The 19,349-nt window shown below is 42.4% G+C and overlaps 1 non-coding gene across 1 annotated transcript; it reads right to left on the reverse strand.

Annotated features, from left to right (window-relative positions):
• Positions 1-3,288: 3,288 nt before the first annotated feature.
• On the reverse strand, positions 3,289-3,392 carry LOC142179672 (small nucleolar RNA R71). The gene has a single exon (XR_012708217.1). It is a non-coding gene; the product is annotated as a small nucleolar RNA R71 (small nucleolar RNA).
• Between the last annotated feature and the right edge of the window lie 15,957 nt (positions 3,393-19,349).

Consider the following 19,349-nt stretch of genomic DNA (forward strand, 5'->3'; position numbering starts at 1 on the left):
CGGGGCCTTACAAAACAAATAAGAGCAACCATAATAAATAAAATCAAGAGTCTGTATCACATTCCCAACATATCATGACTGTCCGTGAAGGCGCTACCTCAATTAAACCCAAATCAGAGCCAGTTTCGATTATTAACCACGAAGTTGCCGAGGAGAACTGCCCGATCCCATAATAATAGTGGTAATCAGTTCTGTTGAGGCGAACGGCCCGATCCTATAAGAATATTGTTTCCATCATACTGTCGAAGCTAACGACCCGATCCCGTAGGAGTGGTGATATCATACTGCCGAGGGGAACGGAAGACATGGATTTTTATGCTTACAATTTTGTCATTAGTTTACATTATTAAATTGCTTTACTGTTATTCATCTCTCCGTTTCCCATTACATTTAGTTATTATATTTCTTTTTTGTTTATCTTGTCCTAGTAGGTGTCTTGACCGGGTCTCATCACTACTCTATCGAGGTTAGGCTTGATACTTACTGGGTACCATTATGGTGTACTTATACTATATTTCTGCTCATCTTTTTGTGCATATCTAGGTATGCCTGCCCATGCTGGACGTTAGTAATTGATTTGTAGCTGTTTTCCAGAGACTTCGAAAAGCCTAGTTTTAGCCATTTTAATTAGCAGAAAGCAATTCTCTTCTCATTAATTAGCAGAAAGCAAGTAATATAATTTCTCAGAGCTATAGTAGGGACCAATTAGACTAAGTGAACTTTTGTCATATTTCCGACTTCTTTCTAACCTAATGATCTTTCATCTTGGTACAAACTTCGCAGGAGTTGTCTCTGTTAATATAAAACCTTCTATCCTTTATCAAATTAATTACTAAAAATGCTATTTTAACTCTGCTCTATCAAAGCACAAGATGATGCTGAAGGTTTACCAACACATGAACTATTTCAATGATCAGAAAGGAAGGAAACAACAATAATTATGTTTAGGCCCAAGTTATCTCGGTAGTGGAAGACTCAAGAATTTTAAACTAAAGGTGCTCAACGGCCTATGATCCAATTTTTAACCAGCACACCCATTATCATATCCCGAAATAGGTGCTCTATCTCTCTATTTCTTTAATTTTACTACGTTTGTGACATAAATACATATGTCTGGTCAACAATAATGGGTGCTTGAGCACCTAATAGGTACACAATGTAGGTCTGCTGTAGATCCTGGTCAACTATATAAATTCACACTATCCATATGTCTTTCCCATACGGTAGCTAGAAAAAAGGAAAAGCATCTAGAATGAGAGGTTACAATGGATGTGTAACCTTGTTTCACATGAATAAGCTCTATATTTTGTTTAAACTGATAGTAGACGATAATCATGCAATGTAGATAATATTTACACTCCAATTTGGCCACACTTTATCAATGATTGAATGTAAAAGATAACGAAATACTCTAATTAAGAGTTTTATGCTTTGCAGGAGCCATTCCGAGCTTGGAGGAAGCTAAAAGAGTGTTTTGGAGTCAATATGGAGCATTGAAGGACAATTAGAGGATAACATGATCGAAAAGGAGAAGAAAGAGCAAGGACCAAATTTGCGGTCAGGTCCGCGATCACGGTCAGAAGTTATGTCAAATCCGCGGTCTATCCGCGATTGCAGACGGGTTATTTGGAGCCAAAAAGTTAGGGCCAATTGTGTAATTTCTAGGAGCACTCTCCTTGACCTATAAGAAGCCCAGCTTACCCAAAAAGAGGATATCGAGGTTTTTGAAGGCATGAACAGGAAAGAAGCAAGGTGGAAGAGTCGGCATAGAGTTTTCACCTTTCTTCTTCTTGTTTTTATCATTGATGATGAATACTATCGATATGATTGTGAAAACGATTATGCGCAGCTAAACTCCTAATCTAGGATTTTGATGGAACCTCTTGGAGGATAAATTTCCCGTTATGTTAATATAGATTTGCAATAATATTTTCTCTGTTTGTTCAACTATATTGTGATTGCTTTTGATGGAAGGCCCTCAATTGGCTGTGCCTATTTAGTATGAATTACTTGGGAGAGAGTGCATATTTAGGTAGTTGATGAACAACACCACTCCTAACATATATTAGGGATTAATACGAAGGGTTGAAAGGTGGGATTAGGGATAACGAAACCTTAGGTGCGATCTATGTGAGCTGTAACTAAGGCCATCTAGTGTAATTTGGGAGAATATATCTAGTATATTGTTGTAATTACTTGGGAGAGAGTTACGACAGTCAGAGTGCTCATGATCGATAGAGAAAACTTAGGCAAATTTATAGCAAACATAGCGAAAAGGATTCCGACAAGAGGGCAAATCAGAACCTTATACCATTATCATTCTTGCTTACAAATAGTTTATAGCTAGTTCTTAATTACTGCATTTTTATTACATAATATTTAGTTAATAAACACCAATTTTGTTACTCAAATATCTCTGAATATTGAATACGTGAATTTCTGTGAGTCCAATAGTTGTGATTGATAGGTTAATTCCATGTGGGATTCGACTCCGGACTTGTTAACTAGAATATATTTGCAGCGACCGCTTTGCCCTTTGTATAAGGCATAGTTACGCGCGATTAAATTTTAGCGTCATTGCCGGGGAGTTAATAGTGTTATTGACTATAGTTAAAAAGAAGCGCAAAAATCCTTAGTGTAGTCAATTTTCTTCAATTTAAACTGACCGTTGAAATTCTAACGTTTGTAGACGTGGTTCTTATAGGTGCATGCCTAGAAACTCCTCAAGAACTAGTGAATTGCTCGAAGCATTATCATATCCTGAGAAATTGTTCAAGGCATTGAATCGTGCAAACAAGAAAGGTAAACGACAATAGAGCTCAACCAAACAAATTGAACCAGACATGGAAGACGATTATCCAAACAACATAGACAACGTGAATGACCCAGACGATCAGGGTGTGGAACCTCTTGTGCTAGAAACAACACTATATGATTGGGCACGACCCACCACTGATAACTTAGCAACTGCCATTGTAGTCCCTTAGATATAAGCAGATTCATTCTAGATCAAAAATAACATGCTACATTTGTTGTAGAACAAAGGACTGTTCTCTGGGTCATACATTGAAGACCCTCAACAACATTTAAAGAATTTCCTGTCAATCTGTGCCATGCAGAGGCAACACAATGTGACACCGAAAGCAATACGTTTGTTGTTGTTTCCATTCTCAGTGATAGGAGCAGCTCAGACTTGGCTTAATTTGCTCCCCATAAACTCCATCACTACTTGGGAGGAATTAGTCAAGCAACATTTGAACAAATTTCATCCACCCAACAAGACTGCTCAGCAAATTGATGAGATATTGAGCTTCAGACAGAAACCAACTTAGACGCTACAAGAAATATGGGAGAGATTCAAGGGTCTGCTAGTTATGTGTCCACATCATGTTATTTCGGAGCAAATGTTGGGGTAGAGATTTTACATGGGTTTAGTAGATAGTTTGAAAGCTAATGTTGATGCTTCAACAAGCGGAGCATTTTTGAGTAAAAAATTCAGAGAGAGCAAGATCTTACTTGACAAGATATCACAAAATTCAGGATGGACAACAAGAAACGCTCCAATCACTCTTGTGGTTCACTTAGTGGCTCTAGACCCGAATAACTCCATAGCTAAAAATATGCCCACTCTACTGACACAAATGAGCATCCTCACCAAAAAGGTTGACGAATCAGGCCAGAAGAAGCAGGTACACATAGTTGATGCAACTAATGGGGGTTTATGCATGCATGAATCAGCCATATGTCTGCTTGTGGAGTGCGGAAGGTGATTACCAACAATATCAGGAGAACATGAATTATGTGGCCAACTACGGGGGACTGTGACCAGGTGGTCAGAATTGGGGTAAGTAGAATCAACAATATAGACCAGCTCATTAGCAGTATAACAACAACAATAACCATGGGGCTATGCGACCACAGGGGCAAACGATGCCTTACCAAAGGCAACAAGGGTACAACCAACAAAATCAGTAGCAGGCTTATCAACAACCTCCACAACAATAGATTGTGAGACAAGAAGATGGGTTTGCTAAACTTGAGGGAATGATGAAACAAGTGATTAGGTCCACTGGAAAACTAGCTGACAGAGTAGACTCACATGAGTCAGCGATAAAGAATATTGAGATTTGATTAGGACAGATTTCCATGGCCCTAAATAATCGTCCTCATGGGATGTTACCTGCAGACACCTAAATCAATCCAAAAGAGCAGGGCCCGAAGCAGCTGATGGCAGTGAGTCTCCGAAATGGTAGAGACTTAGATCTGGAGTAAGAAATTGCTCATGAAAGAAGACTGACAGAGACATTGGTGCCAGTACCCATTGAGCTAGACAATTCAATAGGGCTAACTAAGGTGACGGTACATTATGCATAAAAGAACACCAACAAAGAAGAAAAGGTTGTGAAAGAGATGGAGGTAGCACCGGAGCCGACAATAGAAGTAGAGCCTGAACAAGAGAAAAATCAAATCACAGGGAAGAAGCGGCCACCAGCACCATTCCCACAGAGATTGGCCAAGTATCAGAAAGATGAGCAGTGTAAGAAATTCTTGGAGATGTTGAAGCAAATTCAGGTAAACATTCCACTGATTGATGCCTTAAAAGAGATGCCTGGTTATTTGAAGATGATGAAAGACTTGATGTCCCGCAAGTTCAACTTTCAAGACTTGGCCACGGTTACATTGACTCAGACCTGCAGTGCTGTTGTAACGAGACCCATAGCTGAGAAGTTATCTGACCCTGGGAGTTTTACAATCCCTTACACAATAGGCAACTTTCATTTGCTAAGGCAATGTGTGATCTGGGAGCAAGCATAAACCTTATGCCCCTGGCTATCTACAAAAGTCTAGGCATTGGAAGAGCTATACCCATGTCTATGTTACTACAACTGGCTGATCGAACAGTGAAGAGGCCCTCTGGGATTCTACATGATGTATTGGTACAGGTTGGGAAGTTTGTGTTCCCAGAAGATTTTGTCATCCTTGACTGTCGGGTTGACGAGGAAATTCCCATAATTTTGATAAGGCCATTTTTGGCCACTGGGAGAGCCTTAATATTGTGAAAATGGAGAGCTCAAGATGATATTAAACGATAAAGAGATCACGTTCAACGTGCAGAAATCTATGCGGAGACCAAGCGAATTTGCTAATTGCTCTCTAATAGATGCGGTGGATGTAGTTTTGGAGGAGGAAGATGAGGCACTTAACATTAAAGACCATTTAGTAGCCTGTCTCATGAACTTAGATGAATCTAATGGAGAAGAGTTGGCAGAGTGGGTACTTGACCTTGAAGGCCAAGGTTTTTGGAGAAGGGAGCTTGAATTTAAGCCTTTGCACTTAGAGGAAAGAAAAACTCATCTACATAAGCCGTCAATAGAAGAGCCACCGAAGTTGGAACTGAAGCCGCTTCCATCCCATCTCAAGTATGCATTCTAAAGACCTGACTCAACTTTACCTGTTATTACCTCAGCTAGTTTGTTAGATGTGCAGGCAGAACAAATTTTGCAGGTACTGACTGAGTGCAAGACTGCAATTGGGTGGACCATTGCAAATATTAAGAGGATCAGCCCGGCCTTCTATATGCATAAGATTCTTCTGGAAGATGGGCACAAACCTTCTAGAGAACATCAAAGAAGGTTGAACCCCAACATGAAAGAAGTGGTGAAAAGGAAGTGATTAAATGGTTAGATGCGTGAATCATATTCCCTCTCTGTAATAGCAATTGGGTTAGCCCAGTGCAATGTGTACCAAAAAAGGGAGGCATGACGGTAGTGAAAAATAAGAAGAACGAGTTGATCTCTACACGAATAGTCATAGGTTGGTGAATCTGTATGGATTACACGAAGTTGAACTTGGCCATCAGGAAGGACCATTTCCCACTGCCATTCATTGATCAGATGCTAGATAGATTGGCAGGGAGGTCTTACTTTTGCTTTCTGGATGGGTACTCGGGGTATAATCAGATTTCTATTGCCCTTATGAAATCTATGATTTTCGGCGAATGTCGTTTGGCCTATGCAGCACACCTGCCACATTCCAAAGGTGCATGATGGCCATCTTTATAGATATGGTAGAGGAGATGATGGAGGTTTTCATGGATGACTTCTCAGTGGTGGGGAACTCATTCGATGATTGTCTTGTGAACTTGAGAAGAGTTTTGAAAAGGTGTATCGAAACTAATCTGGTACTCAACTAGGAAAAGTGACATTTCATGGTACATAAAGGTATAGTCTTGGGGAACCTAGTGTCAAGTAAAGGTATTGAGGTGGACCGTGCAAAGGTTGATGTGATAGAAAAGCTTCCACTACCCACCTCCGTCAAAGCAATCAAACCGGGTTCTATAGGAGATTTATAAAGGATTTTTCTAAAATTGCTAACCCCTTGTGTAAATTGCTTGAAAATATCACCCTTTTGTGTTTTTTGATGACTCCAGGGTAGCTTTTAAGGAATTAAAGAAGAGATTGGTAAAAACACCTATCGTAGTTGCGCCCGACTGGGAGAAACCATTTGAGCTGATGTGTGATGCGAGTGACTATGCTGTGGGAGCAGTTCTTGGGCAGAGAAAAGATAAAATCATGCATCCAATATACTGTGCAAGTAGAACGGTGAGTGGAGCCCAGCTAAATTACACTGTGACCGAGAAAGAGATGTTGGCAGTGGTGTTCGCATTTGACAAATTCATGTGTGACGACCCGGCCAGTCGTCTCATGAGTGACCATTCCGTTTCCCTCATTTCCTCTTCTTATTTCTTTGTCTATCGGTTATATATGTGATTGGGTTGGTTGGCTCGGGTTCGAAAAGGATTTGGTAAGGTTTGAGACACTTAGTCTCTTTTGAGGAAGCTTAAGTTGGAAAAGTCAACCGGATGTTGACGTATGTGTTAGAGGGATCGGATGTGAGTTCCAATGGTTTGGATAGCTTTGGGAGGTGATTTTAGACTTAGGAGAATGATTAGAATGTGTTTTGGAGGTCCAGAGTAGATTTAGGCTTGAATTGGCGAAATTGGATTTTTGGCGTTTTTCGGTTGATAGGTGAGATTTTGATATAGGGGTCAGAATGGAATTCCGAGAGTTTCAGTAGTTCCGTTGTGTCATTTGGGATGAGTGTGCAAAATTGAAGGTCATTCGAATGTGGTTTGGTTGAGTTTTTTTATCAAAAGCGGAATTCAGAATATTTTGAAAACTTAGGCTTGAATTCGATGAGTTTTGGTTAATCGATGTTGTTTGAGGTGTTTTGAAGATTGGTATAAGTTTGAATAAGGTTTTGGGATATGTTGGTGCTTTTGGTTGAGGTCCTGGGGGCCTCGGGGTGATTTCGGATGGTTGACAAAGAGTTTGGAATTTTGGAGAAGCTGCAGATTTTCTGCTTCTGGTGTTTCCGCACCTGCTGATTGGGGACCGCAGGTACAATGCTGCAGATGCGTGAAGGGGGCCGCAAAAGCAGAAAATGGCTGGGAAGGCAGGAACCACAAATGCGGTTATGGGACCGCACCTGCGAAGGCGCAGATGCGGAGTGAGCATCGCAGATGCGATTTTGGTCGCTTTACTGAAAACCGCAGAAGCTATTAATTGGCCGCAAATGCGGTACCGCAGAAGCGAGAATTGGGCCTCATATGCAAAAATGCCTGGTCCAGAAAGTATAAATTGTTTCCTTCACGATTTTTGAGTTATTCCATCATTTTTAAGTCAGCTTTGGAGCTTTTTGGACGATTTTGAAGAAGTATTTCAAGGGAACTTCATTGAGGTAAGGATTTTGGACCTAAAACTCGTTTCCATGGTATTATTTCATGGATTAGGCTTGTAATTAATGGAATTTTAGTATCAAAGTTTGGGGAAACTAGGGCTTGGAAACTTAGACCTTTGATTGAGGATTTGAAGGACCATTTGAGGTCGGATTTCAGAACTTTTGATATGTATGAACTCGTGGGAAGATAAGGAATCTATTGATGTAAAAATTATTGAATTCTGAGATGTGGGCCCAGGGGTCGAGTTTTGGTAATTTCGGGATTTGTGGTGTATATTGATTATTTTTGCTTGGGCTTCGTTCCCTTAGCATATTTTGACGTCGTAATTCTAATTTTGGATAGATTCGACGTGAGTGGAGGCCGATTCGAGGGGCAAAGGCATCGCGGGCTAGAGTTCGAACCGGATTGAGGTGAGTAATGATTGTAAATGATGTCTTGAGGGTATGAAACTACGGACATCATAGTGCTATATTGAGGTGACGCACACGCTAGATGACGAGCGTGGGGCCGTGCACTATTCCATCCCGAATGACTGTTTTACCGCGTATTTGACTGAAAACGATTTGTTATCATCATGTTTTGGTCTGAATGTCATATTTGGGCTTCGTGCCAACTATTTGAACCCTTAGGGAATTTTTATTGATATTTCCTCACTTTTTTGACTTTATACTTGAACTCAGTCATCCTATATTCTACTATTTTCATAACTCAACCATCTTTACTCTACTTTAATACTTAAATGATATTTTGGGCTGAGCACTATGTTTTACTATTGCCCGAGTGGTTGTGAGATTCTGACTAAGTAAGGTCGAGGGCCTATGTTATGAGGAAACACTGATTATGACTATGAGGCCAAGGGCCTGAGATATGTACGCCACGAGGTGGCTTGTTAATATGAGGCAAAGGGCCTAGTGATGATGTCACGATATGGATTGATATTGCGCTTGGGACGAAAGGGGCCCCTCCAGGAGTCTACACACCCTCAATGATCGCGGTTACCCATTGTGATGTGAGATATAGCCCGAGGGGCTGGTATTATTGACATTATGCCCGAGGGGCAATCCTTTATGTGCTTATCTGTCTTATTTGTCTGTCATTTATCTGCTTAATTGTTAAAAAGGTGTTTCATGAAGTTTGAACTGAATTGAAATGACTTTACTCATTATCACTACTTCATTGTTTTTACTGGCTTTTACTGCTGTCGTATAGTCTATAATGTGCCTTAGGTGATTTCTTATTTCTCAGTCTTTATTTATGATTATTACTCACTGAGTTAGAGTACTCACTTTACTCCCTGCACCCTGTGTGCAGATTCAGGCGCTTCAGGTTCTGCTGGCGAGGGTTGATCTTTCTAGCTCAGGCGGATCTGAGATTCTCTAGGTATCTACTGGCGTTCACAGCCCAGAGCTTCTTCCCTTATCTTATTTCTCTTTGTTTTAGATTTGTATTGAACTCTGTAGACTTTTTTGTCTTATTTCGAATTTTTAGATGCTCATGGCTAGTGACACCTCGGTATCAGGTTGTGTTGATTTTGTATTCCGCAAATTGAATTATTCACCATATTTTTGGGGTTTTATTATGTTTAATGGCTTAATTCTTATTGTGATTGTTCAAAACTGAAATAGGAAAGAATTGGTTGACCTTGTCTTCACGAGAGGCGCCATCACGACCGGGTCTGGGTTTGGGGTCGTGACAAGTTGGTATCAGAGCTTAGGTTACATAGGTCTCACGAGTCATGAGCAGGTTTAGTAGAGTCTCGCGGATCGGTATGGAGACGTCTGTATTTATCCTCGAGAGGCTGTAGAACCTTTAAGAAAACTTCATATTCTTGAAATTCTTGTCATGCGAATTTGTTGATCCGAGTACTAAACTTCTGTCATTCTATTCTCTCACAGATGGTGAGGACACGCGCTACTGGCCAGGATGGACGACCACCGATACCACCATCTGTGGCTACTAGAGGTCGAGGACGCGGTCTTGGTCGCGATCACGGTAGGGGCAGAGGTGTGGCCTGCACAGTAGCTAGGGCAGCACCTGCAGATCCACCAGCCGCCTTAGTTCAGGATCAAGTCCCAGTTGTGGACGCTCCAGCAGCACTAGCTCAGGCACCAACTGTGCCCATTGTGATTTCGGGTCTTCAGAAGGCCTTGGCTCATATTCTATTGGTTTGCACTGGCCTGGCTTAGGTAGTTTCAGTCACTACAGCCGCAACTGCTTCTTAGGCCGGGGGAGGCACTCAAACTCCCGCCGCTCGCACACCTGAGCAGGTCGTGCAGGGACTCCAAACACCGGGGGCATATCTAGCCCAGCCGGTTACAGCTGCTCAGGACTATGTTGTTCCTGCCATATTAGAGGACGAGCAACATAGATTGGAGATGTTTGGTAGACTTCAACCTCCGACCCTCAGTGGTGCAGAAGTTAAGGATGCCCAGGGTTTCTTGGATAAGTGTCAGAGGATGCTTCGTACAACGGGTATTCTGGAGACCAGTGGGGTCGCTTTCACTACTTATCAGTTTTCTGGAGCTGCCTTCACTTGGTGGGAGACTTTTGAGAGGCGTAGGCCTGTTGGTGCAGCAAACCTAACCTGGCAGCAGTTCTCCGTTCTCTTTCTGGAGAAGTATGTGCCTCTGTCTCGTAGAGAGGAGCTGTTTAGGCAGTTTGAGTGGTTGCGTCAGGGAGAGATGATTGTGATGCGGTATGAGATAAGGTTCTCCGAGTTAGCTCATCATGCTATTTGGTTGGTTCCGATAGATAGAGAGAGTATTAGGAGGTTTGTTGATGGCCTCACTTATCAGCTTCGTATTCTTATAACCAGGGAGAGGGTGATTGGTTCTACCTTTGAGGAGGTTGTAGACATTGTTTGGGAGATTGAGTTTGTTCGTCGCCAGGAGAGAGAGGAGAGGGAGGCCAAGAGGCCTCGAGGATCTGGTAGTTATAGTGGTGCTCCTTCAAGAGGTCAGTTTCAGCACAGCAGAGGTCATCCATTCAAGCATGCTCAGCCAGCTCGCCCAGGTTATTGTAGGGCGTCATCAGGTCATGGTTCTCACAGTTCTCATTAGAGCCATTCATCACTTAGTGCCCTTCCAGCTCAGAGTTTATCCCGTGCTCCATCAGTTTAGGGCTCATCTATTCCAGGCGCATCTGTTAGTCACTCCGGTACGAGGAGTTTCCCTTCAGTCCCCTTCTCCAGCACCTGGGAGTTGTTATGAGTGTGGAGAAATGGGTCATATATGGAGGCAGTGTCCTCGTCGTCTTGCGGGTTCATCTCAACAGAGGGGTCAGTCATCGGCTTCAGCGCCAGTTACTTCACCACCACCCACCCACCCAGCTAAGGGTGGAGGTCAGTCAGCTAGAGGTCGCCCTAGATGGGGAGGTCACTCAGGTGGCGGTCAGGCCCGTTTCTATGCATTTCCAAGCAGACCCGATGCTATTGCTTCAGATGTTGTTATCATAGGTTGTTTCAGTCTACCACAGAGATGTCTTTGTATTATTTGACCCCGGTTCCATCTTTTCTTATGTGTCATCATACTTTGCTCATTATTTGGGTATGCCCTGTGAGTCTCTTATTTCACTTGTTTATGTATCTACCCTGGTGGGCGATATTGTTATTGTAGACCGTGTGTACCGGTCGTGTGTGTTGACTATTAGGGGTCTGGAGACCTATGTGGATCTTTTATTATTGTGTATGGTGGATTTCGATGTCATTTTGGGCATGGATTGGCTATCTCCATGTTGTTCTATTCTAGACTATCATTCTAAGACAGTCACATTGGCTATACCGGGTGTGCCATGGATTGAGTGGTGAGGTGTGACTGATTATATTCCCAGTAGAGTGATCTCATTCTTGAAATCCCAGTGTATAGTTGGGAAGGGTTGTCTTTCGTATCTAGCCTTTGTAAGGGATGTCAGTGCTGAGACTCCCAGTATTGATTCTGTTCCAGTTGTAAGGGATTTTCCTGATGTGTTTCCGCAGACTTACCGGGCATGCCACCGGACAGGGATATTGATTTTGGTATTGACCTAGTGCCGGGCACTCAACCCATTTCTATTCCGCCATATCGTATGGCACCAGCAGAGTTGAAGGAGTTAAAGGAGCAGTTTCAGGAACTCCTTGATAAGGGGTTCATTCGGCCTAGTGTGTCACCTTGGGGTGAGCCATTTCTATTTGTGAAGATGGATGGCACTATTAGGATGTGCATTGATTATAGGCAATTGAACAAAGTAATAGTTAAGAACAAGTATCCTTTGTCTCGCATTGATGATTTATTCGATCAGCTTCAGGGAGCGAGAGTGTTCTCCAAGATTGATCTCCGTTCAGGTTATCACCAGTTGAAGATTAGGGAATTGGATATTCTTAAGACAGCTTTTAGGACCCGATATGGTCATTATGAGTTCTTGTTGATGTCTTTTGGGCTGACCAATGCCCCAGCAACATTCATGCATTTGATGAACAACGTGTTCCGGCCTTATCTCAACTCTTTTTTCATATTCTTCATTGATGATATTCTGGTGTATTCGCATAGTCAGGAGGAGAACGCGGAGCATTTGAGAGTTGTCTTGCAGCAATTGAGGGAGGAGAAGCTTTATGCAAAATTCTCCAAGTGTGAGTTTTGGCTTAGTTCAGTGGCTTTCTTGGGGCACGCGGTGTCTAGTAAGGGTATCCAGGTTGATTCGAAGAAGATAGAGGCGGTTCAGAGTTGTCCCAAACCGTCCTTAGCCATAAAGATTCACAGCTTTCTTGGTTTGGTGGGTTATTATCATCAGTTTGTTTAGGGATTCTCGCCTATCGCATCGCCCTTGACCAAGTTGACTTAGAAGGGTGTTTTATTAGTATGGTCGGACGAGTGTGAGGAGAGCTTTTAGAAGCTCAAGACAGCCTTGACCACAGCTCTAGTGTTAGTCTTGCCATCAGCTTCAAGTTTATATACCGTGTATTGTAATGCTTCGAGAGTTTGTATTGGGTGTGTGTTGATGCAGGAGGGTAGATTTATTGCTTATACTTCTCGTCAGTTGAAACCCCATGAGAAAAACTACCCCGTTCATGATTTGGAGTTAGCTGCCATAGTTCACGTGTTGATGATTTGGAGCCATTACTTGTATGGTGTGTCGTGTGAGGTATGTACTGATCATTGCAGCCTCCATCACTTGTTCAATTAGAAGGATCTTAATTTGAGGTAGCGGAGATGGTTGGAGTTGCTAAAGGATTATGATATTACTATATTGTACCATTCGGGAAAGGCCAATGTGGTGGCCGATGCTTTGAGCCGAAAAACGGTGAGTATGGGGAGTTTGGCATATATTTCAATTGGGGAGAGACCTCTTGCAGTTGATGTTTAGTCCTTGGCCAATCGGTTCGTGAGGTTAGATATTTCGGAGCCCAGTCGGGTATTAGCTTGTGTGGTTTCTCGGTCTTCCTTATATGATCGCATCAGAGAGCGCTAGTATGATGATCCGCATTTGCTTGTCCTTAAGGACAGAGTTCAGCATGATAATGCCAGAGATATGACTATTGGTGATGATGGGGTGTTGAGAATGCAGGGTCGGATATGTGTGGCCAATGTGGATGGGCTTCGGGAGTTGATTCTGGAAGAGGCCCATAGCTCGCGGTATTCCATTCATCTAGGTGCCGCAAAGATGTATCAGGATTTGAGGCAGCATTATTGGTGGAGGAGAATGAAGAAAAACATTGTAGGATTTTTAACTCGGTGTCTCAATTGTCAGCAGGTGAAATATGAGCATTAGAGACCGGGTGGCTTGCTTCAGTGAATGGATATTCCCGAGTGGAAGTGGGAGCGGATCACTATGGACTTTGTAGTTGGACTTCCATGAACTTTAAAGAAGTTTGATGCTATTTGGGTGATTGTGGATCGGCTGACCAAGTCCGCGCACTTCATTCCTGTGTGTACGACCTATTTTTCAGAGCGGTTGGCAGAGATCTATATCTGGGAGATTGTTTGTTTGCTTGGTGTCCCAGTCTCCATCATTTCAGATAGGGGCAACCAGTTTACATCGTTATTTTGGAGGTTTTTGTAGCGAGAGTTGGGTACTCAGGTTGAGTTGAGCACAACCTTTCACCCTCAGACGGATGGGCAGTCCGAACGCACTATTCAGATATTAGAGGACATGTTGTTGCTTGTGTCATTAATTTCGGAGGGTCATGGGATCAGTTTCTACCGCTTGTAGAGTTTCCTTATAACAACAGCTACCAGTCGAGTATTCAGATGGATCCATATGAGGCTTTGTATAGGAGGCGGTGTAGATCTCCAATTGGTTGGTTCGAGCCGGGTGAGGCTAGACTATTGGGAACAGACTTGGTGCAGGATGCTTTAGAAAAGGTGAAGGTGATTTAGGAGAGGCTTCGTACCGACAGTCAAGGCAGAAGAGTTATGTTGACAGGAAGGTTCGAGATGTGTCCTACATGGTTGGTGAGAAGGTTTTGTTGAAGGTTTCCCCCATGAAGGGTGTCATGAGATTTGGGAAGAAAGGTAAATTGAGTCCTCAGTTCATAGGGCCTTTTGAGGTGCTTCAGAGGATTGGGGAGGTGGCTTATGAGCTTACTTTGCCACCCAGCTTGTCGAGTGTGCATCCAGTATTTCATGTTTCTATGCTCCAAAAGTATATTGCGGATCCGTCTCATGTTCTGGATTTCAGCATGGTTCAGTTAGATGATGATTTGACCTATGATGTGGAGCCAATAGTTATTTTGGGTCGTCAGGTTCGAAAGTTGAGGTCAAAGGATATAGCTTCAGTGAAAGTGCAGTGGAGAGGTCGGCCCGTGGAGGAGGCTACCTGGAAGGCCAAGCAGGAGATGCAGAGCAGATATCCTCACCTATTTGAGGCTTCAGGTATGTTTTTTGACTCGTTCGAGGACGAATGTTTGTTTAAGTTGGGGAGGATGTGACAACCCGGCTAGTCGTCTCATGAGTTACCTTTCGTTTCCCCCATTTCTGCTTCTTATTGCTTTGTCTATTGGTTCTATATGTGATCGAGTTGGTTGGCTCGCGTTCGGAAAGGATTTGGTAAAGTTTGAGACACTTAGTCTCTCTTGAGGAAGCTTAAGTTGGAAAAGTCAACCGGATGTTGACTTTTGTGTTAGACGCCTCGGATGTGAGTTTCGATAGTTCGGATAGCTTTGGGAGGTGATTTGAGACTTAGGAGCGTGATCGGAATATGTTTTGGAGGTCCGGAGTAGATTTAGGCCTGAATTGGCAAAATTAGATTTTTGGCGTTTTCCGGTTGATAGGTGAGATTTTGATATAGGGGTCAGAATGGGATTCTGAGAGTTACAGTAGTTTCGTTATGTCATTTGGGATGTGTGTGCAAATATTTCAGGTTATTCGGACGTGGTTTGGTTGAGTTTGTGATCAAAAGCGAAATTCGAAAGATTTTGGAAACTTAAGCTTGAATCCGATGAGTTTTGGTTGATTCGATGTTGTTTGAGGTGTTTTGAAGATTCGTATAAGTTTGAATAAGGTTTTGGGATATGTTGGTGCTTTTGGTTGAGGTCCCGGGGGCCTCCGGGTGATTTCGGATTGTTGAAGGAGAGTTTGGAATTTTGGAGAAGCTGCAGATTTTCTGCTTCTTGTGTTTCCGCACCTGCGGATTAGGGACCGCAGGTGCGATGCCACAAATGCGTGAAGGGGGCCGCAGAAGCGAAAAATGGCTGGGAAGGCAGGAACTGCAGATGCGGTTATGGGACTGCACCTACGAAGGCGCAGATGCGAAGGGAGCATCGCAGATGCGATTTTGGTCACTTTAGTGAAAACCGCAGAAGTGGTTAATTGGCCATAAATGTGGTACTACAAAAGTGGGAATTGAGCCGCAGATGCAAAAATGCCTGGGCCAGAAAGTATAAATTGCTTCCTTCGCGATTTTTGAGTTATTCCACCATTTTTAAGTCGGCTATGGAGCTTTTTGGACAATTTTGAAGAAGGATTTCAAGGGAACTTCATTGAGGTAAGGATTTTGGACCTAAAACTCGTTTCCATGGTATTATTTTACGGATTAGGCTTGTAATTAATGGATTTTAAGGATCAAAGTTTGGGGAAACTAGGGCTTGGAAAATTAGACCTTTGATTAAGGATTTGAAGGATCATTTGAGGTCAGATTTCAGAACTTTTGTTATGTATGAACTCGTGGGGAGATAAGGAATCTATTGATGTAAAAATTATCGAATTCTAAGATGTGGGCCCGGGGTCGGGTTTTGGTAATTTCGGGATTTATGTTGTATATTGACTATTTTGCTTGGGTTTCATTCCCTTAGCATATTTTGACGTCGTGATTCTGATTTTGGATAGATTCGACGCGAGTAGAGGCCGATTCGAGGGGCAAAGGCGTCGCGGGCTAAAGTTCGGACCGAATTTAGGTGAGTAATGATTGTAAATGATGTCCCAAGGGTGTGAAACCCCGGATTGCACATCGTAGTGCTATATTGAGGTGACACACACACTAGATAATGAGCGTGGGGTAGTCCACTCTTGGGGATTGTGACTTAGTCCATCCCGAATGACTGTTTTACCGCGTATTTGATTGAAAACTATTTGCTATCATCATGTTTTGGGCTGATTGCCATATTTGGGCTTCGTGCCAACTATTTGACCCCTTAGAGGATTTTTATTGATATTTCCTCACTATTTTGACTTTATACTTGAACTCAGTCATGCTATATTCTACTGTTTTCATAACTCAGCCATGTTTACTTTACTTTAACACTTAAATGATATTTTGGGTTGAGCACTATATTTTACTGTTGCCCGAGTGGCTGTGAGATTCTGACTGAGTAATGTCGAGTGCCTATGTTGTGAGGAAATACTGATTATGACTATGAGATCGAGGGCCTGAGATATGGACGCCACGAGGTGGATTGTTGATATGAGGCCGAGGGCCTAGTGATGATGCCACGAGATGGCTTGATATTGTGCTTGAGCCGAAAGGGTCCCATCCAGGAGTCTGCACACCCCCAGTTAGCGCGGGTACCCATTGTGATGTGAGATATAGCCCGAGGGGCTGGTATTGTTGACATTGTGTCCAAAGGGCAATCCTTTATATGATTATCTATCTTATTTGTCTGTCATTTACCTGCTTAATTGTTAAAAAGGTGTTTCATGAAGTTTGAACTGAACTGAAATGACTTTACACATTATCACTGTTTCACTTCTTTTACTGACTTTTACTACTTTCGTATAGTCTATAATGTGTCTTACGTGATTTCTTGCTTTTAGTCTTTATTTATGATTATTACTCGCTAAGTTGGAGTACTCACTTTACTCCCTGCACCCTGTATGCAGATTCAGGCGCATATGGTCCCGCTACCGAGTTTTGATCTTTCCAGCTTAGGCGGATCCGAAGATTCTCTAGGTAGCTGCCGGCGTTCACAGTCCAGAGCTTCTTCCCTTATCTTATTTCTCTTTGTTTTAGATTTGTATTGAACTCTGTAGACTTTCTTGTCTTATTTCGGATTTTTAAATGCTCATGGCTAGTGACACCCCGGTATCGGGCTGTGTTGGTTTTGTATTCCGCAAATTGAATTATTCACCGTATTTTTGGGGTTTTATTATGTTTAATGGCTTAATTCTTATTGTAATTATTTAAAACTGAAATGGAAAAGAGTCGCCTGGCCTTATCTTCACGAGAGGCGCCATCACGACTGGGTCCGGTTTTGGGGTCGTGACATCAGGTCATACCTGTTTGTAAACCAGACAAGGAGGTAGTGTGGGTTTTTCAGGGATCGAAGTAGCACTCCGCCTCACTCACCTTTGAAGGTAAGTATTTGTTGTACATCATCAATAGTCCACTACTGTTGTCCCATAACACCACTGAAGTCAATGAACCGCGAGCTGCTTTGATCTTGTGCTTCATGAATGGCCACAATTTTGATGTGGCCAAGGTTATTCACTCTGAGATGTTCATCCATTCAACACTGAGGAGGTATGGGTACTTCTTCCCATCTCTGGTCACTAGATTGTGTCGGGTTGTAGGGGTGTCAGAGAACCCCATTGTGGGCGGCAAGGTGAAGAAAGAAACAATGTTTCGGGCTTCCAAAGTGACCATTGGGAAAGAGACGGTGGTAGCCAGTTCAACTGGTAGTGATGATTCTGACGCATTTGAGGAGGGAGATGATGAGTAGGATGAAGGGGGCTGATTTGCCCTCCCATGAGCATGTTACGGAAGCCAAAGGGTCATCCGGGGTTGGTCGGGTTACACGATTGGCAGCCTTAGAGTAGGAAATGGCAGGGTTGCGTACTACTGTCACGGACTTGGGGACTAGAGTTGATGCCTTGTCCATCCAAAATGCTAAATCAGAGAAGAAAATCATGGGCTAGTTGCGTGCGATGGGGAGAGAGTGTCACTTAGACCCCGGCATTGTCTCTGATCAAGACTGATCTTCCAGGGAAGTTCCTTTGCCTCGCATTACTTTTTGTTTTATGACATGAGGACATGACATCTTTTTAAGTGTGGGGTGGGGTTACTTCGTTGGTATGTTGTGTATATATAGGAATGTAGCTTGATTCTGCTTGATTGTAGTCATTGATTAGTTTGATTGTGGTCTTTGGTTAATTTGATTGTAGTCTTTGGTTAGTTTGATTTTGGTTTTTGGTTAGTAGTCTAAATGTGTGAATATGTGAAAATTACAAATTTTCAACTTGTCCCGACGACGGATATCACTCGACGGATTTCTTGAGGGTCTAAGTCGATATATAACAAAAATCTTTTATAGGTAGTGTATCAATTACCCCTTGGTGTTTTTTTTATCGCGGTCCCTTTCCAAGGGTTTTTGTTTGAACCGGGTTAGTTAGTTTTTTTTCTTAATTAGGTACTTGTGGGCTAAGTGCTGATATGGAAGGAGGATCTCTTAACGTCATTATGCTTTGAATACAGTAGGTACTTTAATGTGATGCTTAGGCTCAATTGTTGATTCTTATTAGAGTACCTTAAATTGTATGTTCTTAACTTAGCTTAAGTACTCTGACTAGAGTGTTTCGATGATCCAATCTGGAGTGAGTCATGTGCCATGTGTGTGTGAGGATTGTTGTATTCTGTGCAATGCATTGGATGCCTATAACTCACCCTGTGTGTTTGCAAAGCGAAATAGTAGTTTGTTCCGTCTTGGAAATGATATAGGCGTTTCTTTGTTAAGCCAGATATATATATTTTACCTGCCTAATTATTATGTATCATTAGTTAACCCCTTTGCGCTTGTAATCCTATTTCTTTGGTAACCACAGTACAAGTCTGACCCCTTTGTTTGAATTAACCATTTATTTGAACCTTTTCACCTCTCATGGGTACTTGAATTGTTATGAACCTTGTAAAAGTTAAAGTGTGGTGGTTGGTTTGGCTTTTGAGTAGAATTAATGAAATAAGGAGAAATGCGCACTGTTTTGAAAAAAGTATGAGTCACTTGAATTGAAAAAAAAAAGGAAAATAATAGTTGTATTGTTGTGGAAAAAAAATATTCCTTGCTAAGTGGTGGCTTGTGATATAATTGTGCTTAAAGAAGAATGGAGTTAATATATAGTGATGTGAAGGTGGAGTTATGGTTTGATATAAGTGTAGTGTTTAAATGTTAAAGTGTATGTATTAAAGTGCTTAGGGATGTGTAGTCACT

Source organism: Nicotiana tabacum, chromosome 3 (genome assembly GCF_000715075.1).
Source record: "Nicotiana tabacum cultivar K326 chromosome 3, ASM71507v2, whole genome shotgun sequence".
NCBI classification, from domain to species: domain Eukaryota; kingdom Viridiplantae; phylum Streptophyta; class Magnoliopsida; order Solanales; family Solanaceae; genus Nicotiana; species Nicotiana tabacum.